This window comes from Schistocerca gregaria, chromosome 8, assembly GCF_023897955.1.
Source record: "Schistocerca gregaria isolate iqSchGreg1 chromosome 8, iqSchGreg1.2, whole genome shotgun sequence".
Taxonomy (NCBI): Eukaryota; Metazoa; Arthropoda; class Insecta; order Orthoptera; family Acrididae; genus Schistocerca; species Schistocerca gregaria.
In genome coordinates, this window is record NC_064927.1 from 9,033,455 (window position 1) to 9,056,409 (window position 22,955).

At 46.0% G+C, this 22,955-nt stretch overlaps 4 non-coding genes across 4 annotated transcripts; all 4 read right to left on the bottom strand.

The window, feature by feature from the left end:
• Positions 1 to 164: 164 nt before the first annotated feature.
• Positions 165 to 238, bottom strand: Trnak-cuu (transfer RNA lysine (anticodon CUU)). The gene has a single exon. It is a non-coding gene; the product is annotated as a tRNA-Lys (tRNA).
• Positions 239 to 3,196: 2,958 nt separating this feature from the next.
• Positions 3,197 to 3,269, bottom strand: Trnak-cuu (transfer RNA lysine (anticodon CUU)). The gene has a single exon. It is a non-coding gene; the product is annotated as a tRNA-Lys (tRNA).
• Positions 3,270 to 9,266: 5,997 nt separating this feature from the next.
• On the bottom strand, positions 9,267 to 9,339 carry Trnak-cuu (transfer RNA lysine (anticodon CUU)). Its single transcript has one exon. It is a non-coding gene; the product is annotated as a tRNA-Lys (tRNA).
• A 9,030-nt stretch (positions 9,340 to 18,369) lies between these two features.
• Trnak-cuu (transfer RNA lysine (anticodon CUU)) lies at positions 18,370 to 18,442 on the bottom strand. Its single transcript has one exon. It is a non-coding gene; the product is annotated as a tRNA-Lys (tRNA).
• Positions 18,443 to 22,955: the final 4,513 nt, after the last annotated feature.

Here is a 22,955-nt window from a genome sequence, read left to right on the forward strand (position 1 = left end):
CAGAACATGTCTTTCACACATGTCTACAAAATCACCTTCACCTTCAAATACAGTTTCTTTGCGACTGACAGAGACGTAGGCAAAGTTTAAAGTTGCTATTTCCATTACATCACGTTAATTAGGAAAACGGTAATTTACATCTGGAGCGGAACAAAATTCAGTTCCGCCCAGTGTGGGGCTCGAACCCACGACCCTGAGATTAAGAGTCTCATGCTCTACCGACTGAGCTAGACCGGCCGCTTCAGCGAATATTTGCCGGGAAGCACGTCACACAGTACTCGTTTGGGTTAGGTGGTCCCATACAGAATCTCACCATACTGCCTAATGTTTTCCTAACGTCACACTCGTCACGTACTTCACTTTTATTTCATAATCATTTCTGAGAGGTAAAGGAATTGCATGACAACCTGCAGAGCTAGTGGCGTCAAAATTAACACTCATACTTGATGTGACTCAAAAGGCGAACGAGTTACTTTCCGACGTTGTTTTAGATGTGCAAGTGCCAGTGGAAACTCGCGGTGAGGGCACTCTGGGGACCATTTCGCTAGTTAACACCGGTCTTGTAGTGTGTGTTTCAAGCTCAAGAGCATCTCCAAGCAGAAAATGGTCAACAGCAACATTCAGACGGTTTCGTACTGCTCAAATGCTACATTAAAACGGTACGTTTCTTTTTCAGAACTGATAAAACACGAGCGTGACAGCATTCGAACCTGTAAGCTTCAGATCCGAAGTCCGACGCCTTATCCATTAGGCCACACAGTCACTGACGACCAAGTGAAACTTGTATATGACTCATCTCGAAACGCTCACACCCCTGATAATTTGTGTTTTCGTTCTACACAGCCGCTGCCCTTGCTCTTTCCCACCCATTCGTTACATTCAACCTCTTACGTGACCGACCAAAGATAGACTGGGAAACAAGACCACACACTTTGTGCATACAGAATCGAAGGCAGGGCGTGCCTCGCCGCATTTGCCACGATGGCCATTTGCTACTTCTGCAGAAGCGGCGGCGGCGACGACGACGACGACGACGACGACGACGACGACGACGACGACGACCGCGAGAGGCTCTGACATATGTGAGAAATACATCTATAAAATGTAATTCAGACTGCCTCGTCCCACCTTATGCTGTACCGCTTTGGCAAAGGCTTTATCTGCGCCATTCGCCTTAATCACATCTGAGAGTAATTATTAATAAAAGGCATGTCGCTAATTGTTCGTCATCACAGATACTGTTTGCTATTCGGCCACGACGCGCAATTGATTTCCAAAATACGGCCTCCTCCTTTGAGGATGGAACTCACGACCTTTGGTTTACTAGTCCAGTGCTCTACCACTGCGCTAAAGAGGCGCGGCCTAGCGGTACTTTTGCGTACTTCGTCCTTACGGTCGTCTGGATCATCAGACTTCAGCTGACAACACTCCATATTACCGACTAATATTTGCAGCTATGGCGACCCATTACTGCTTGGCCACACATCTGACACATAACCGATGTGCTCTCCAAACAACAACACTTGCATTTCAGAACATGTCTTTCACACATGTCTACAAAATCACCTTCACCTTCAAATACAGTTTCTTTGCGACTGACAGAGACGTAGGCAAAGTTTAAAGTTGCTGTTTCCATTACATCACGTTAATCAGAAAAACGGTAATTTACATCTGCAGCGGAACAAAATTCCGTTCCGCCCAGCATGGGGCTCTAACCCACGACCCTGAGATTAAGAGTCTCATGCTTTACAGACTGAGCTAGCCCGCCTGCTTCGGTGAATACTTGCCGGGTAGCACGTCACACAGTACTCGTTTGGGTTGGGTGGTCCCATACAGAATCTCTCCATGCTGCCAAATGTTTTCCTAACGTCACACTCGTCACGTACTTCACTTTTATTTCATAATCATTTCTGAGAGGTAAAGGAATTGCATGACAACCTGCAGAGCTAGTGGCGTCAAAATTAACACTCATACTTGATGTGACTCAAAAGGCGAACGAGTTACTTTCCGACGTTGTTTTAAATGTGCAAGTGCCAGTGGAAACTCGGGGTGACTGCACTCTGCCGACCATTTCGCTAGGTAACACAAGTATTGTAGTGTGTGTTTCAAGCTCAAGAGCATCTCCAAGCAGAAAATGGTCAACAGCAACATTCAGACGGTTTCGTACTGCTCAAATGCTACATTAAAACGGTATGTTTCTTTTTCAGAACTGATAAAAGACGAGCGTGACAGCATTCGAACCTGTAATCTTCAGATCCGAAGTCCAACGCCTTATCCATTAGGCCACACAGTCACTGACGACCAAGTGCAACTAGTATATGACTTATCTCGAAACGCTCACACCCCTGATAATTTGTGTTTTCGTTCTACACAGCCGCTGCCCTTGCTCTTTCCCACCCATTCGTTACATTCAACCTCTTACGTGACCGACCAAAGATAGACTGGGAAACAAGACCACACACTTTGTGCATACGGAATCGAAGGCAGGGCGTGCCTCGCCGCATTTGATACGATGGCCATTTGCTACTTCTGCAGAAGCGGCGACGGCGACGACGACGACGACTGCGAGAGGCTCTGACATATGTGAGAAATACATCTATAAAATGTAATTCAGACTGCCTCGTCCCACCTTATGCTGTACCGCTTTGGCAAAGGCTTTATCTGCGCCATTCGCCTTAATCACATCTGAGAGTAATTCTAAATAAAAGGCATGTCGCTAATTGTTCGTCATCACAGATACTGTTTGCTATACGGCCACGACGCGCAACTGATTTCCAAACTACGACTCCCTCCTTTGAGGATGGAACTCACGACCTTTGGTTTACTGGTCCAGTGCTCTACCACTGAGCTAAACAAGCGAGGCCTGGCGGTACTTTTGCGTGCTTCGTCCTTACGGTGGTCTGGATCATCAGACTTCAGCTGACAACACTCCATATTACCGACTAATATTTGCAGCTATGGCGACCCATTACTGCTTGGCCACACATCTGACACATAACCGATGTGCTCTCCAAACAACAACACTTGCATTTCAGAACATGTCTTTCACACATGTCTACAAAATCACCTTCACCTTCAAATACAGTTTCTTTGCGACTGACAGAGACGTAGGCAAAGTTTAAAGTTGCTATTTCCATTACATCACGTTAATCAGAAAAACGGTAATTTACATCTGCAGCGGAACAAAATTCCGTTCCACCCAGCGTGGGGCTCGAACCCACGACCCTGAGATTAAGAGTCTCATGCTCTACCGACTGAGCTAGCCCGGCTGCTTCAGTGAATACTTGCCGGGTAGCACGTCACACAGTACTCGTTTGGGTTGGGTGGTCCCATACAGAATCTCTCCATGCTGCCTAAAGTTTTCCTAACGTCACACTCGTTACATACTTCACTTTTATTTCATAATCATTTCTGAGAGGTAAAAGAATCGCATGACAACCTGCAGAGCTAGTGGCGTCAAAATTAACACTCATACTTGATGTGACTCAAAAGGCGAACGAGTTACTTTCCGACGTTGTTTTAGATGTGCAAGTGCCAGTGGAAACTCGGGGTGACGGCACTCTGCCGACCATTTCGCTAGTTAACACCGGTCTTGTAGTGTGTGTTTCAAGCTCAAGAGCATCTCCAAGCAGAAAATGGTCAACAGCAACATTCAGACGGTTTCGTACTGCTCAAATGCTACATTAAAACGGTACGTTTCTTTTTCAGAACTGATAAAACACGAGCGTGACAGCATTCGAACCTGTAAGCTTCAGGTCCGAAGTCCGACGCCTTATCCATTAGGCCACACAGTCACTGACGACCAAGTGAAACTTGTATATGACTCATCTCGAAACGCTAACACCCCTGATAATTTGTGTTTTCGTTCTACACAGCCGCTGCCCTTGCTCTTTCCCACCCATTCGTTACATTCAACCTCTTATGTGACCGACCAAAGATAGACTGGGAAACAAGAACACACACTTTGTGCATACGGAGTCGAAGGCAGGGCGTGCCTCGCCGCATTTGCCACGATGGCCATTTGCTACTTCTGCAGAAGCGGCGGCGGCGGCGACGACGACGACGACGACGACGACGACGACGACCGCGAGAGGCTCTGACATATGTGAGAAATACATCTATAAAATGTAATTCAGACTGCCTCGTCCTACCTTATGCTGTACCGCTTTGGCAAAGGCTTTATCTGCGCCATTCGCCTTAATCACATCTGAGAGTAATTATTAATAAAAGGCATGTCGCTAATTGTTCGTCATCACAGATACTGTTTGCTATACGGCCACGACGCGCAATTAATTTCCAAAATACGGCCTCCTCCTTTGAGGATGGAACTCACGACCCTTGGTTTACTAGCCCAGTGCTCTACCACTGCGCTAAAGTGGCGTGGCCTAGCGGTAATTTTGCGTACTTCGTCCTTACGGTCGTCTGGATCATCAGACTTCAGCCTTCAACACTTCATATTACCGACTAATATTTGCAGCTACGGCGACCCATTTCTGCTTGGCCACACATCTGACACATAACCGATGTGCTCTCCAAACAACAACACTTGCGTTTCAGAACATGTCTTTCACACATGTCTACAAAATCACCTTCACCTTCAAATACAGGTTCTTTGCGACTGACAGAGACGTAGGCTAAGTTTAAAGTTGCTATTTCCATTACATCACGTTAATCAGAAAAACGGTAATTTACATCTGGAGCGGAACAAAATTCCGTTCCGCCCAGTTTGGGGCTCGAACGCACGACCCTGAGATTAAGAGTCTCATGCTTTACAGACTGAGCTAGCCCGCCTACTTAGGTGAATACTTGCCGGGTAGCAAGTCACACAGTACTCGTTTGGGTTGGGTGGTCCCATACAGAATCTCTCCATGCCGCCAAACGTTTTCCTAACGTCACACTCGTCACGTACTTCACTTTTATTTCATAATCATTTCTGAGTGGTAAAGGAATTGCATGACAACCTGCAGAGCTAGTGGCGTCAAAATTAACACTCATACTTGATGTGACTCAAAAGGCGAACGAGTTACTTTCCGACGTTGTTTTAGATGTGCAAGTGCCAGTGGAAACTCGGGGTGACTGCACTCTGCCGACCATTTCGCTAGGTAACACAAGTATTGTAGTGTGTGTTTCAAGCTCAAGAGCATCTCCAAGCAGAAAATGGTCAACAGCAACATTCAGACGGTTTCGTACTGCTCAAATGCTACATTAAAACGGTATGTTTCTTTTTCAGAACTGATAAAAGACGAGCGTGACAGCATTCGAACCTGTAATCTTCAGATCCAAAGTCCGACGCCTTATCCATTAGGCCACACAGTCACTGACGACCAAGTGCAACTAGTATATGACTTATCTCGAAACGCTCACACCCCTGATAATTTGTGTTTTCGTTCTACACAGCCGCTGCCCTTGCTCTTTCCCACCCATTCGTTACATTCAACCTCTTACGTGACCGACCAAAGATAGACTGGGAAACAAGACCACACACTTTGTGCATACAGAATCGAAGGCAGGGCGTGCCTCGCCGCATTTGCCACGATGGCCATTTGCTACTTCTGCAGAAGCGGCGGCGGCGACGACGACGACGACGACGACGACGACGACCGCGAGAGGCTCTGACATATGTGAGAAATACATCTATAAAATGTAATTCAGACTGCCTCGTCCCACCTTATGCTGTACCGCTTTGGTAAAGGCTTTATCTGCGCCATTCGCCTTAATCACATCTGAGAGTAATTCTTAATAAAATGCATGTCGCTAATTGTTCGTCATCACAGATACTGTTTGCTATACGGCCTTGACGCGCAACTGATTTCCAAAATACGACTTCCTCCTTTGAGGATGGAACTCACGACCCTTGGTTTACTAGTCCAGCGCTCTACCACTGAGCTAAAGAGGCGCGGCCTAGCGGTACTTTTGCGTACTTCGTTCTACGGTCGTCTGAATCATCAGACTTCAGCTGACAACACTTCATATTACCGACTAATATTTGCAGCTATGGCGACCCATTACTGCTTGGCCACACATCTGACACATAACCGATGTGCTCTCCAAACAACAACACTTGCATTTCAGAACAAGTCTTTCACACATGTCTACAAAATCACCTTCACCTTCAAATACAGTTTCTTTGCGACTGACAGAGACGTAGGCAAAGTTTGAAGTTGCTATTTCCATTGCATCACGTTAATCAGAAAAACGGTAGTTTACATCTGCAGTGGAACAAAATTCCGTTCCGCCCAGCGTGGGGCTCGAACCCACGACCCTGAGATTAAGAGTCTCATGCTCTACAGACTGAGCTAAACCGCCTGCTTCGGTGAATACTTGCCGGGTAGCACGTCACACAGTACTCGTTTGGGTTGGGTGGTCCCATACAGAATCTCTCCATGCTGCCTAATGTTTTCCTAACGTCACACTCGTCACGTACTTCACTTTTATTTCATAATCATTTCTGAGAGGTAAAGGAATTGCATGACAACCTGCAGAGCTGGTGGCGTCAAAATTAACACTCATACTTCATGTGACTCAAAAGGCAAACGAGTTTCTTTCCGACGTTGTTTTAGATGTGCAAGTGCCAGTGGAAACTCGGGGTGACGGCACTCTGCCGACCATTTCGCTAGTTAACACCGGTCTTGTAGTGTGTGTTTCAAGCTCAAGAGCATCTCCAAGCAGAAAATGGTCAACAGCAACATTCAGACGGTTTCGTACTGCTCAAATGCTACATTAAAACGATACGTTTCTTTTTCAGAACTGATAAAACACGAGCGTGACAGCATTCGAACCTGTAATCTTCAGATCCAAAGTCCGACGCCTCATCCATTAGGCCACACAGTCACTGACCACCAAGTGCAACTTGTATATGACTCATCTCGAAACGCTCACACCCTTGATAATTTGTGTTATCGTTCTACATAGCCGCTGCCCTTGCTCTTTCCCACCCATTCGTTACATTCAACCTCTTACGTGACCGACCAAAGATAGACTGGGAAACAAGACCACACACTTTGTGCATACGGAATCGAAGGCAGGGCGTGCCTCGCCGCATTTGCCACGATGGCCATTTGCTACTTCTGCAGAAGCGGTGGCGGCGACGACGACGACGACGACGACGACGACGACGACCGCGAGAGGCTCTGACATATGTGAGAAATACATCTATAAAATGTAATTCAGACTGCCTCGTCCTACCTTATGCTGTACCGCTTTGGCAAAGGCTTTATCTGCGCCATTCGCCTTAATCACATCTGAGAGTAATTATTAATAAAAGGCATGTCGCTAATTGTTCGTCATCACAGATACTGTTTGCTATACGGCCACGACGCGCAATTAATTTCCAAAATACGGCCTCCTCCTTTGAGGATGGAACTCACGACCCTTGGTTTACTAGCCCAGTGCTCTACCACTGCGCTAAAGTGGCGTGGCCTAGCGGTAATTTTGCGTACTTCGTCCTTACGGTCGTCTGGATCATCAGACTTCAGCCTTCAACACTTCATATTACCGACTAATATTTGCAGCTACGGCGACCCATTTCTGCTTGGCCACACATCTGACACATAACCGATGTGCTCTCCAAACAACAACACTTGCGTTTCAGAACATGTCTTTCACACATGTCTACAAAATCACCTTCACCTTCAAATACAGGTTCTTTGCGACTGACAGAGACGTAGGCTAAGTTTAAAGTTGCTATTTCCATTACATCACGTTAATCAGAAAAACGGTAATTTACATCTGGAGCGGAACAAAATTCCGTTCCGCCCAGTTTGGGGCTCGTACGCACGACCCTGAGATTAAGAGTCTCATGCTTTACAGACTGAGCTAGCCCGCCTACTTAGGTGAATACTTGCCGGGTAGCAAGTCACACAGTACTCGTTTGGGTTGGGTGGTCCCATACAGAATCTCTCCATGCCGCCAAACGTTTTCCTAACGTCACACTCGTCACGTACTTCACTTTTATTTCATAATCATTTCTGAGAGGTAAGGGAATTGCATGACAACCTGCAGAGCTAGTGGCGTCAAAATTAACACTCATACGTGATGTGACTCAAAAGGCGAACGAGTTACTTTCCGACGTTGTTTTAGATATGCAGGTGCCAGTGGAAACTCGCGGTGACGGCACTCTGCCGACCATTTCGCTAGTTAACACCGGTCTTGTAGTGTGTGTTTCAAGCTCAAGAGCATCTCCAAGCAGAAAATGGTCAACAGCAACATTCAGACGGTTACGTACTGCTCAAATGCTACATTAAAACGGTATGTTTCTTTTTCAGAATTGATAAAACTCGAGCGTGACAGCATTCGAACCTGTCATCATCAGATCCGAAGTCCGACGCTTTATCCATTAGGCAACACAGTCACAGACGACCAAGTGAAACTTGTGTATGACTCATCTCGAAACGCTCACACCCCTGATAATTTGTGTTTTCGTTCTACACAGCCGCTGCCCCTTGCTCTTTCCCACCCATTCGTTACATTCAACCTCTTACGTGACCGACCAAATATAGACTGGGAAACAAGACCACACACTTTGTGCATACGGAATCGAAGGCAGGGTGTGCCTCGCCGCATTTGCCACGATGGCCATTTGCTACTTCTGCAGAAGCGGTGGCGGCGACGACGACGACGACGATGACGGCGACCGCGAGAGGCTCTGACATATGTGAGAAATACATCTATAAAATGTAATTCAGACTGCCTCGTCCCACCTTATGCTGTACCGCTTTGGCAAAGGCTTTATCTGCGCCATTCGCCTTAATCACATCTGAGAGTAATTCTTAATAAAAGGCATGTCGCTAATTGTTCGTCATCACTGATACTGTTTGCTATACGGCCACGACGCGCAACTGATTTCCAAAATACGGCCTCCTCTTTTGAGGATGGAACTCACGACCCTTTGTTTACTAATCCAGTGCTCTACCACTGCGCTAAATAGGCGCGGCGTAGCGGTACTTTTGCGTACTTCGTCCTTACGCTCGTCTGGATCATCAGACTTCAGCTGACAACACTTCATATTACCGACTAATATTTGCAGCTATGGCGACCCATTACTGCTTGGCCACACATCGGACACATAACTGATGTGCTCTCCAAACAACAACACTTGCATTTCAGAACATGTCTTTCACACATGTCTACAAAATCACCTTCACCTTCAAATACAGTTTCCTTGCGACTGACAGAGACGTGGGCAAAGTTTAAAGTTGCTATTTCCATTACATCACGTTAATCAGAAAAACGGTAATTTACATCTGCAGCGGAACAAAATTCCGTTCCGCCCAGCGTGGGGCTTAAACCCACGACTCTGAAATTAAGAGTCTCATGCTCTACCGACTGAGCTAGCCAGGCTGCTTCGGAGAATACTTGCCGTGTAGCACGTCACACAGTACTCGTTTGGGTTGGGTGGTCCCATACACAATCTCTCCATGCTGCCTAATGTTTTCCTAACGTCACACTCGTCACGTACTTCACTTTTATTTCATAATCATTTCTGAGAGGTAAAGGAATTGCATGACAACCTGCAGAGCTAGTGGCGTCAAAATTAACACTCATACGTGATGTGACTCAAAAGGCGAACGAGTTACTTTCCGACGTTGTTTTAGATGTGCAGGTGCCAGTAGAAACTCGCGGTGACGGCACTCTGCCGAATATTTCGCTAGTTAACACCGGTCTTGTATTGTGTGTTTCAAGCTCAAGAGCATCTCCAAGCAGAAAATGGTCAACAGCAACATTCAGACGGTTTCGTACTGCTCAAATGCTACATTAAAACGGTATGTTTCTTTTTCAGAATTGATAAAACACGAGCGTGACAGCATTCGAACCTGTAATCTTCAGACCCGAAGTCCGACGCTTTATCCATTAGGCAACACAGTCACTGACGACCAAGTGCAACTTGTGTATGACTCATCTCGAAACGCTCACACCCCTGATAATTTGTGTTTTCGTTCTACACAGCCGCTGCCCCTTTCTCTTTCCCACCCATTCGTTACATTCAACCTCTTACGTGACCGACCAAATATAGACTGGGAAACAAGACCACACACTTTGTGCATACGGAATCGAAGGCAGGGCGTGCCTCGCCGCATTTGCCACGATGGCCATTTGCTACTTCTGCAGAAGCGGCGGCGGCGACGACGACGACGACGACTTCGACTGGCTCTTACATATGTGAGAAATACATCTATAAAATGTAATTCAGACTGCCTCGTCCCACCTTATGCTGTACCGCTTTGGCAAAGTCTTTATCTGCGCCATTCGCCTTAATCACATCTGAGAGTAATTCTTAAATGAACGCCTGTTGTTAATTGTTCGTCATCACAGATACTGTTTGCTATACGGCCACGACGCGCAACTGATTTCCAAAATTCGATTTCCTCCTTTGAGGATGGAACTCACGACCTTTGGTTTACTAGACTAGCGCTCTACCACTTTTTTTTTTTTTCTCTAACCCACAATCCCCGGTTTAGGAGACCGATGCCTTATCCATTTTTTTTTTTTTTTTACAGTTTCCTTGCGACTGACAGAGACGTAGGCAAGGTTTAAAGTTGCTATTTACATTACATCATGTTAATCAGAAAAACTGTAATTTACATCTGCAGCGGAAGAAAAATTCCGTTCCGCCCAGCGTGTGGTTCGAACCCACAATCCTGGGATTAAGAGTCTCACGCTCTACCGACTTATTTTTTATTTTTATTTTTAATTTTATTCATCCATGCATGTCACATGTGCGCGAAACTTTCTGCTCGTTTGTACGCAAAATCGCACGAAGCCGGTAGGATACGAACCTACGCTCCCAGAGGGAATCTGATGTCGAGTCAGACGCCTTAATCACTGTTTTTTTTCCCCTACCACTTTTTTTAACCAATTTTGTTTCTCATTTTTTTAAAGCCAGGTATCCTAGCCCCTTTTCCTTTAGTCTGGCGCCTTGGACCGCTTTTTATTGTTTTTTATAAGGATGCATATCAGTAGGCGCATGACGGGGACAACGAGGGCAGGGGTCAAAAAACTCGAGGCCTGGCCACGATGCCCCCACCATCACTCCCACCGAATTGCTCCTTCAGTGCATTTTAATTGTTATAGAAAAGCGGGTATAGTCGTGTATATTTTTCGCCTGCTCTCTTTATTGTGGTAAGGAGCACTGGTTGTACGACATCTGGGGGTGAGATCCCACTGCAAAGCCGTCATTCGAGTTTTCAGTCAACAGACATTCGAGTAAGAAACATGTGATTATACTGCCATATACAGCGAGCATTTATGAGACACTTATTGGGGGGCAGACGTAACATGAATGGATAAAAGAAGAGGCATTTCCTTCATCTTGAACGTAGATTCATACTTCACTTCTTCATTACCCCTAAATAGTACATTTAGTGTTAGACTGTGCGCTTTAACCAACACCTATTCGTTCGAAAAAAATGATCAACATGTTTCCATACATTTTCCTGTGGTCTGCATATTGCTGAATGTTGCTGTACTCCATTTGCATAAAAAGCTTGAATTCCGTTTCGTCGTCACCACCTATTTTATTGATAATTTAATGGACAAACTGTCCCATTAACCAGTGTATTGCATTATTTTTGGTTTTCGGGTAATATTTAGTTTCAGGTCCGAAAAGCACCATAGGAGTAATGGAATTGGGTGACGTTCGTTGCAGTAGTGCAAGACTTTTCCTGAGCCAATGCCAATTGTTGAGATTTCCAGCACACGTAAATCTATGAATCACAGTGTCAACTAGTTTACATTTCTGACATAAGGGGGTTTCAGCTTTCCCAATTTTATAAAGCCGCTCGTTGGTGCTGACAATATTATTGACGGCTTTGTACCATGCCGTTACCACATCTGAATTGAGCCCGTTAAAACTAATATTCTCCCAAATTGCATCCCAGTTATGACTCATATATTTCGTGGCAATTTTATTTTGTCCTTCATATTGTTGTCTTTGTCTCATGATATCTCTGGCTGTAATGTGCAGTGAAGTTCTGAGTTTCTCGTTAACATAGCTCAATTCTGTGTACAAGATCCTAACGTATCGCAGTCGGGGGTTAATTTTTTGTACGTCTGCCGGTGGTTGAAGGCTTTCTGGTTGGACACATTTAAACAATTGTGTAGTAATACTGCCGGGGTTGGCGTGAAATATGTTTAAAGACCTTTTTATGAAAAGCGCAGAAGCTTTATTGCGTATGTCTACCAGTCCGAGGCCTTCATTTCTAGGATGTAAAGTCGCAGTTCTTAGGTTAACCCTGAAGATTTCCAGCTTCCATAAGAAATTTGCAACCCTCGACATTATTTTCTGAGCTATCAACTTCGGCAAGGGAAAAACTTGTGCCATATAGAATGCCTTTGAGAGAATGCATAAGTTAATGAACCTGACCCTCTGAACCTGGTTCATAAGTCGTTGTGAGTTCTCAATAAGTCCCCCTTGAATCTTTGTTAGAACCTCTTTCCAATTGAGGGCTGTCATCCTCATTGGACATGCCGTCAGGATTGTCCCCAGGGTTTTATGTGTGGTAACTGACTTCGCCCAATCGATTTGTATCCGTTAAAGACCCCGCATTCGCAGGATTGTACTTTTATTTTCGTTTGTTGTCGCACCCGATGCGTGGCAGTAGTTTTGAAGAATGGCCCCTAGTGGAATTACATCATCTTGCCCTCTTATGACGACACCAACATCGTCAGCATAGGCTCTAACTACAGTTTTCCTGCCAGTTATAGTTATGCCCTTTAAACTTTCATGAACACTTCTTAAAAAGGGCTCTAACGACACAACAAACAAAAACATAGATAATGGACATCCCTGTGGGATGCCGCGGTTTATTTGAATTTGCCGCGTCAGCTGACAGTTGACAGCTAATTTAGCGTTCAGACCAGTAGCAACGTTTTTTATAACATTAACTGTTTTGTGGACGAGTCCCATTTTTGTCAGTACCTCAAATAGGAAGCGGTGATTCACCGAGTCGAAAGCCTTAGTAAAATCTATAAAAAGTAAAGCACGTTTGATATTGGAAACCGATGCTAAGGCGATGATGTCTCTATATTCAGAAATCGTATTAAAAATACTTCTATTTGCTGCACATGACTGATGTTGACTAATTAATTTGTCGGTCAGAGGGGAAAGTCTCTTTTTTAAAATCCTGCATACTACACTCCTGGAAATTGAAATAAGAACACCGTGAATTCATTGTCCCAGGAAGGGGAAACTTTATTGACGCATTCCTGGGGTCAGATACATCACATGATCACACTGAAAGAACCACAGGCACATAGACACAGGCAACAGAGCATACACAATGTCGGCACTAGTACAGTGTATATCCACCTTTCGCAGCAATGCAGGCTGCTATTCTCCCATGGAGACGATCGTAGAGATGCTGGATGTAGTCCTGTGGAACTGCTTGCCATGCCATTTCCACCGGGCGCCTCAGTTGGACCAGCGTTCGTGCTGGACGTGCAGACCGCGTGAGACGACGCTTCATCCAGTCCCAAACATGCTCAATGGGGGACCGATCCGGAGATCTTGCTGGCCAGGGTAGTTGACTTACACCTTCTAGAGCACGTTGGGTGGCACGGGATACATGCGGACGTGCATTGTCCTGTTGGAACAGCAAGTTCCCTTGCCGGTCTAGGAATTGTAGAACGATGGGTTCGATGACGGTTTGGATGTACCGTGCACTATTCAGTGTCCCCTCGACGATCACCAGAGGTGTACGGCCAGTGTCGGAGATCGCTCCCCACACCATGATGCCGGGTGTTGGCCCTGTGTGCCTCGGTCGTATGCAGTCCTGATTGTGGCGCTCACCTGCACGGCGCCAAACACGCATACGACCATCATTGGCACCAAGGCAGAAGCGACTCTCATCGCTGAAGACGTCACGTCTCCATTCGTCCCTCCATTCACGCCTGTCGCGACACCACTGGAGGCGGGCTGCACGATGTTGGGGCGTGAGTGGAAGACGGCCTAACGATGTGCGGGACCGTAGCCCAGCTTCATGGAGACGGTTGCGAATGGTCCTCGCCGATACCCCAGGAGCAACAGTGTCCCTAATTTGCTGGGAAGTGGCGGTGCGGTCCCCTACGGCACTGCGTAGGATCCTACGGTCTTGGCGTGCATCCGTGCGTCGCTGCGGTCCGGTCCCAGGTCGACGGGCACGTGCACCTTCCGCCGACCACTGGCGACAACATCGATGTACTGTGGAGACCTCACGCCCCACGTGTTGAGCAATTCGGCGGTACGTCCACCCGGCCTCCCGCATGCCCACTATACGCCCTCGCTCAAAGTCCGTCAACTGCACATACGGTTCACGTCCACGTTGTCGCGGCATGCTACCAGTGTTAAAGACTGCGATGGAGCTCCGTATGCCACGGCAAACTGGCTGACACTGACGGCGGCGGTGCACAAATGCTGCGCAGCCAGCGCCATTCGACGGCCAACACAGCGGTTCCTGGTGTGTCCGCTGTGCCGTGCGTGTGATCATTGCTTGTACAGCCCTCTCGCAGTGTCCGGAGCAAGTATGGTGGGTCTGACACACCGGTATCAATGTGTTCTTTTTTCCATTTCCAGGAGTGTATTTTGTAGTCAGAGTTTAAAAGTGAAATAGGGCGGTAATTGTTTAAACTTTTTGTCCCTTTGTTTTTCGGTAGAAGTACAATTTTGCTGTCTTTAAAATCTGCAGGTATCGTCTGCTCGTTAAAAATCTCATTGCAATGCATGTAAACGTGTCACCAATTAAAAACCAGAACTTTCTGTAAAATTCTACAGGGAGTCCGTCGGGTCCAGCACATTTATTCACCGGGGACTTGGTTATTGTCTCACGAACCTCTTCGTTACTGACTTCAGAAAGGATTTCGTCGTTTTCAGAACTTGTCAATTGTGGGGATAAAACACTGAAAAACTCTTGCAGAGACCCCTCGTGAGGTGGGCTGGAGGAATATAATGCATAGTAGTACTGGTATACTGCATTTAGAATCTCCTTCTGAGACGTCAGTGTTGTCCCATTGGGGGTTTTAAGTTCACTAATAACATTGCGTCGCCTATTCTTTGCATGCCGAAGCAGATTATATAAGGATGTTGTTTCATCATCTACCACCGACTTCGCCTTTGACTTCAGTTTTAAACCTTCCATCTGTTGTCTTTTAATGGCGAGTAATTTCGCTTTGGTGTGTCTGATGTCTTGTAATCTAATGGTTGACACGATTGCCTGTTCATAGAGGTCTCGCAACAAACTGTAATAAAATTCCATACTGTTTTTTAACTCCCACGCTGTTTCTCTGCTGTATCTGATATACACTTTTCTCAGTCTCGGCTTTGCAACCTTAATCCACCAGTCTAATACTGTGGGGTGCCTCTCGATCGATCGCAGACATAAGGTCCACGCATCCGATACCGCGTCTGCCAAATCTTGCTCTTTTAAGAGAGAGACATTTAGATGCCACTGGTTCCTAAAAATCTGAATCGGCTGTGGAGCTAAATTAATGCACGCCTTCATACTGCAGTGGTCACTAAAATATACAGGTAAAATTTCTGAATTTAGTAGACATCTTTCCAAGTTTTGGGAAACATAGATTCTGTCTATTCTACTACGCGAAGTCTGTGTTATATACGAATATTCAACCTTCGTTGGATATTTTAGTTCCCATGCGTCCTTAAGTTTTAGGTCGGTTACTAGGCGTTTAAGTTCTAAAGAACCGTTAAAATGTGGTTGTTGATCTTTACGATTTAACACACAGTTAAAATCACCGCCCATTATAAAACTGTTTGGGTTTCGACGTAATAAATATATAAGTTCCTCTTTATAAAATGCTGCCCTGTCCTGTCTATTACTATTTCCTGAGGGCGCGTATAAGTTAATCAATGTGGTACCTAAAACGTTAATACTAATTGCCCTTCCAGATTCCAACCGCTCCACTTGAGATACGGGAATCCCTTCCCTGAGCAGAACCGCTGTTCCTGTATGTGTGTCACAAGATACGTTAACAATTGCGGTGTATCCTGGTATTACAAATTCCGTCGTTACAACCTCCTGTAGCAAAGCGATATCGGTTCCAGAGTCATACAAAAATTCCTTGAGAGCAGCTAGCTTTAATGAGGTTCGAATTTTATTTATATTGATCGTTGTGATAGAGTATGCTTGCATCCCTAACTTGCTATTGGCCACGGACAAAGTTGGTCAAAAAAAAAAAAAAAAAAAAAACTGTTGTACTTTTGGTATGCTGAAATCCGGTTTAAAACTACAGTCATTCAGATCTTGGTAGCAGTCCTAGTAACACGGTCGCTAAACGTTAGTGTGTCTGCCATTGTCATCACGCACCTTAGTACTGAGGGGCTGTTCGACATTGAGTGTGTCAGGAGGCTCATCTGGAGCACCTTCTCTGACAATTTCATATCGTATATTTTTCTGTGATTTTACGTCCGACTTGTCCGCTTTTTGTTTGGCTTGGGTGCGAGAAACAGTAAGATTCGGTTGTGGTTTTAGCGTACGGCGGTGGACGCCCTGAAAACCCTGACCTGATTTTGTTGTGGCAACACTCGACGCGGCCGCTTCAGCAGCAGTGTCTGGAGAGACCTGGTTTGTAAACACTGCCTGCTGTTTACATGCTACCTTCGGTTGTTGTGACGCTTGCGACGGTGTTTGCTTATTTTCCGGTTCAGGAGTAAACACTTTCACTTGTTTACACTCTGGTGCCGGTTGCTGTGCTGTTGCGGTGTCGCGGTGTTGTTGTTCTACCGCTTCCGCGAACTTCCCGTCGGTAAACAGCTGATTATCGCTGTTTACAGCTGGGCAAGTTGTCACTGCTTGGGGGACTTCTACTTTCTCGCTGTCGGCAGCTGCCGTTGCATTTTCTGGCAGTGAGCGAGATGTATCAGAAACTGCAATTAAATCTACTTGCATTCCGTCTTGGGGCACATGCAGATTTTCTTCACCAGCTTTCTGTTTACGTACAGCAGGAGATTGTCGGGAGGTGTCATCATCAGAATGATCATCTGTATGTTCAAGTGGTCGATTCTTGGTTAGTACGTCTAACTCACGGGCAGAGAAATCACAATTGAAGCGTGTTACCAGGGGTGGAAAATCATTGCCATCAACAGCAATAGTTCCAATACTAGGTACAGGATCCGAACCCTCACCCTGTTTGGCCGTGTTATCGGTTGCCAAAACTTCGCTCAAGGTCATCTTGCGGCGTTGGACTAAATTTGTTTTTAGTACAAAGACACGACGGGGACAGTCCTGCCTTAAATGACCCGATTCATTGCATATATGGCACGTAGGGGTTTGACCACTATAAATCACGTGTGCTTTATGCCCGTCAGCAGTTATATGAGATGGGATATTCGTCTTTACTTCCATCTCTACCGAACGAATACCATTGAAGCTCTGAATTTTAAATTGCTTCGACCAACGTTCGTTAACTATATCCTTTACCTCACCATATTGAGACAGGGCAACCTTGATTTTCTCATTATCTATCTCGATAGGTAAATTTAACACCCGCACAGATCTATAAAGAGCATCAGCTCTCCTGATAGCCACTTTACTTGTAGTGCCGTCTCTATGAAAAAATTCGACATGATACCCGAATTTTCCAATAATTTTATCGACCGAAACGGGATATAAAAACTTTATGAAAACACAGTCGTTGTCAGTATCTAGCTGAGTGGTATGAACCATATCAGAATTTATGCCAAGTACCTGATCAAGCCAATCATGAATTTCCAGAGGAGTCGGCTGAACACGTCGTGTTTCCTTAGCGAAGGCAAAAACCAGCGTATTCTTCCTCACAGTTGTAGCCATGGTATGAAGTAATCAAGGGGAGATTCCGGTAATTACCTAAAACTCCACAAACGACAAATAATCGTCGGTAGAAAAACACAAAAACAGAACAAAGGAGGCAGAAAAAACACGAGTTACACACGAAGAAAATCACAAAACTCAAAAACACCGAAACGCAATGGTAAACACTGGCAAAACACTGACTACACGCAGCAACGGTGACACTTCCGTTCGCGTCGGCAGCTAGAGCCAGAATGAGACTGAGCTAAAGAGGCGCGGCCTAGCGGTACTTTTGCGTACTTCGTCCTAACGGTCGTCTGGATCATCAGAATTCAGCTGACAACACTTCATATTACCGACTAATATTTGCAGCTATGGCGACCCATTACTGCTTGGCTACACATCTGACACGTAACCAATGTGCTCTCCAAACAACAACACTTGCATTTCAGAACATGTCTTCCACACATGTATACAAAATCACCTTCACCTTCAAATACAGTTTCCTTGCGACTGACAGAGACATAGGCAAAGTTTAAAGTTGCTATTTCCATTACATCACGTTAATCAGAGAAACGGTAATTTACATCTGCAGCGGAACAAAATTCCGTTCCGCCCAGCGTGGGGCTCGAACCCACGACTCTGAGATTAAGAGTTTCATGCTCTACCGACTGAGCTAGGCAGGCTGTTTCGGTAAATACTTCCCGGGTAGCACGTCACACAGTACTAGTTTGGGTTGGGTGGTCCCATACAGAATCTCTCCATGCTGCCTAATGTTTTCCTAACGTCACACACGTCACGTACTTCACTTTTATTTCATAATCATTTCTGAGAGGTAAAGGAATTGCATGACAACTTGCAGAGCTAGTGGCGTCAAAATTAACACTCATACTTGATGTGACTCAAAAGGTGAATGAGTTACTTTCCGACGTTGTTTTAGATGTGCAAGTGCCAGTGAAAACTCGCGGTGACGGCACTCTGCCGACCATTTCGCAGGTTAACACCGGTCTTGTTGTGTGTGTTTCAAGCTCAAGAGCATCTCCAAGCAGAAAATGGTCAACAGCAACATTCAGACGGTTTCGTACTGCTCAATTGCTACATTAAAACGGTATGTTTCTTTTTCAGAACTGATAAAACACGAGCGTGACATCATTCGAACCTGTAATCTTCAGATCCGAAGTCCGACGCCTTATCCATTTTTTTTTTGTCTTCCATGTTTTGCATGTTGTTTCATTTTATTTTTCCTTTCTTTTTTTTTTGTATTACTTGATATGCCATAGTTTAAAATTTAGGGGTGACACTCAGATTCAGGCCTGCGGAAACAAAGCGGGCAGGGGTCGAAACCCGAGGCCTGGCCACGATGACTCCACCGTCCTGTTTCCGAATGGCACCTGTACTACGGCGTCGTACTTTCCCCTACTGTCTCGGTTCTTGGTCTCACGTTTGTTTTTCTTGTTCGTCCTAAATATCCACGAAAACTTCAGTCCAGGTTTAGAAAAGTAGTTTACAGAAAGGTGGCAAATCCAGAAACAGTATATAGGAAATCGGCTAACGAAGGCGACCTTAGCCAACACCCTCCCTTTCAAATGTCAGGCTAAGCATATTTACAAAATCTTCACGGAGTCCTGGCATGCGCAATCGGTTCCAGTAAGCAGTAAGAATGTACTGTCGAAACGTTAGGTGTTCATCCTCTTCATGACAACTAATAACAAAATGTACGAAGTGTCCGATCAACCACATAACGGTATTGAGCTTCGTTCGCGGATAAAAGGAAGAATCGGGCCGTACGATGATGTCAATGGTATAAGCGGTTTCGGCAGTCCTAGTGACAAAAGCCAGTTGTTTCCTGAGCCAAATCCAATTAGCAAGGTGCCCACTGCTGGTGAATCGATGCTCAAGTGTGTCCAGGAGACCACACCGAGTGCAGTTGTCCGTGTCAGAAAGACCAATACGGTGCAGTCGTACGTTGGTGGGGACCAAACCATTAACTACCCTACACCACGTGGACGCCACAGCCATGGTGTGGATCGGCAGACTTTCTTCCAGACGTTCTTCCATGACACTGATGGAGACGCCAGTTCGATTGGATTGGGACCGGCCAGCCCCTCCCAACGGGCAATCCAGCTCTTGGTCGTTGGCACCGGTCGTCGCAAGAAGACGTCACCGAGGTAACTAACCGCAATATAAAATTCCCGGACGTGTTTCAACTTAAAATTGAGGCGACCGACGTCGACAGGTGGAGCAAGGCTCTTCGGACGCATAACAGTAAAAAGTCTGGATGTAATTGAAGTCACTTCTTGCGTAACAATTAGAGTCGTACGGCGAACGTACAAGGCAGATGCCTTGCGAGTAGTGTCAGTGAAGCCCAAGCCTCCGGAGATACGCGGTTTCGTCATAACCTCGTAACGCAACTTGAATAGATGACCCTTCCACATAAACCTGCTAGACAATTGGCGCAACCGTTTCGCCACCATAATGGGAAGGGGGAACAGCTTAGCAACATAATAGGCTTTACATAACATGTATGTGACTAAAATTTTGATTTTTTGCAAAATGGTAGCAGAGCGCTGCTCATGGACCATCAGAGCCCCCTGTATCTTCTCGGTGACAGATTTCCAATTAAGAGCTGCCATTTTGATAGGACACCGATCAATGGTAATCCCCAATGACGTATGGCGATGGACAAAAGTGGCCCAAGGAACATCAGCATGGCGAAACCCTCGAATATCAAGGAACTTACACTTACCCTGAATAAGACGCGCTCCTGAGACACAACATTATGCATCGACTGCCCCTTTCAACAATGTGATATCATCACGTTGACAGAGGAGAACAACGACATCGTCCGCGTACGCCTTAACAGTGAGCTTCCCACCAGAGAGGGTCATACCCTGAAGCTTGAAAGCAAGAGTCCGAAGCAGCGGTTCCAGGGACAATATGAATAGCGACATAGAGAGCGGACTACCCTGAGGTACCCCTCGGCGGATAGCAAAGGGCGGCGTCAGCTGCCCATTGACTGACACCCGAGCAGTTATACCCCTATACAAATTACCAAGAACACCACGTGATGAAGCGTTAAAACCTATTGTATCTAAAACATGATCTAAAAACACATGACTGACGTGATTAAAAGCCTTAAAAAATCGAGGAAAGCAAAGGCACAATGAACGTTTGTAACCGCCGCAACCGAGACAACATCCCGATATTCGGCTACTGGGGTCAGAATAGATCTACCAGGAAAACAACATTGATGTGCATCAATCACACCCCGAAGCAGTGAAGACAATCGACTATTGAGTGCTCTAGCAGCTGTCTTGTAATCATAGTTCAGCAATGTGAGCGGACGAAGATTGGCAGTAGATAAACGACCAGTGGACTTCGGAATTAAAACAATTTTCCCTACTTTAAAATCGGCAGGCACATCCATCCCCCTGACAATCTCATTTAAAATCTGCGTAAAAATGCCACCCAAAAGGGGCCAAAAACGGAGATAAAATTCTTTAGGCAGGCAGTCTGGACCCAGCGATTTACCGGACGGAGAGTGAGCAATAAAGTCAAAAACATCATCTACCTGCAACTCCCGGAGAAAGTCGCCGTTCGCGTCAGGCGTGATCGTCGCAGGAAGATCCTCAAGGACATCATCAGAAAGTGACGCACCAGAATCATCGGCAGAATAGAGACTAGCGTAATACTGATGAAGAGCACGAGTCATTTCCTCGTGTGCAATAAGCTGTCGTCCATCATCCACCATAAGAGAAGAGATGAAGGAGCGACGACGTCGAGTCTGATGCCGCAGCAGGTGGTACAAAGAAGTCAGTTCACCTTCAACAAGAGAGTGAGGTTTCGACTTTACTCGCAGACCATCCAACTGTCGTCGTTTGAGGGTCAAGAGCTTGGCTTTAATACGACGACCATCATGGATCCGCAGAGGAGAAGGACCCGCCGCGTCATACAGTTCACGCAGGACAGAGTAGTAAAATTCATACATGTTCTTAAAATCACGCGCCCTTGCGGCACAGTAAAAAATCAAAGTCTGACGAATCTTGGGCTTGGCAAACGCAGTCCACCAAACAAGCAAGGAGGGGTAACGCGGGACAGAGCGAAGACATCGCTCCCACACGGCACTTGCAACTTGATCAATGGCACTGTCGGCAAGGTGGGAAACATTTAACATCCACTGGGAACGATAAAGTTTTGCTGGTTGGTGACTAAGATTTACAGTTGCAGTAAAAGCACAATGGTCAGAAAAACTAGTAGGAATAACATCGACAGAAAGAATGTTATCACATAAAAAATCAGAGAAGTAGAATCTGTCGAGTCTACTGCATGAGGACGCGGTAAAATACGTAAATTTCACCAGGGTTGGATATTTGTGTTCCCAAACATCACGCAGGTGCATCGTACGAACCAAGTCATGTAAATCTCGGCAATAATTAAAATTGGGGGACTGGTCTTCAGGGCGTAAAACACAATTAAAATCGCCTCCGAGCAGGAGACTCCGAGGACTCTTGCGCAAAAGATAAATAAGCTCTTCCTTATAAAAGCGCGATCGAGCCACAGTGCGAACCGAACCAGAGGGGGCATACAAAACAACTAGGCAGAGATCAAAAAGACGACAATCAATCCCACGGCCAGAGTCAAGGAATTCAATGTCAGTAATAGGAATACCTTCTCGAAAGAAAAGGGCAGTTCCTGTTGAATTCTCCGGTGCGACATTAAAAACAGTTTGAAATCCAGGTAGAGAGAGATCAGAAAACAATACTTCCTGCAAAAATACTACGTCCGCACAGGAGTCGTAAAGAAACTGCCGCAAAGAGGCAATGCGAACATCGGACTCAATACGGTTAACATTTAAGGTAAGAAAGGTGTATGTTTGAACCATGGAGAGAAAAGCGAGGGAAGAAATCACCTACACCGACGCACCAACATCACAGTCCATAGCAGGGGAGACGGAGGCATCCGAGGGAGGGGGACTGCTACCCCCTTCCGCGGATCCCTTACGTTTCGGTTTTTTACGAACAGCATTGACGTTCGGCTGAACGCGCAACTTGCGTCGGCTGACGGGCAAGGAAGCGGCAGCCGCCGATGACGTAGGAGGGTCAAGTTCTGTATCTGACAACACCCGCGCCGGTCCACAGTCAGGGTCCGGGGTCGCGGGGGAGACATCCGACGAAACGGACTGGTCTACACCAGTATTAG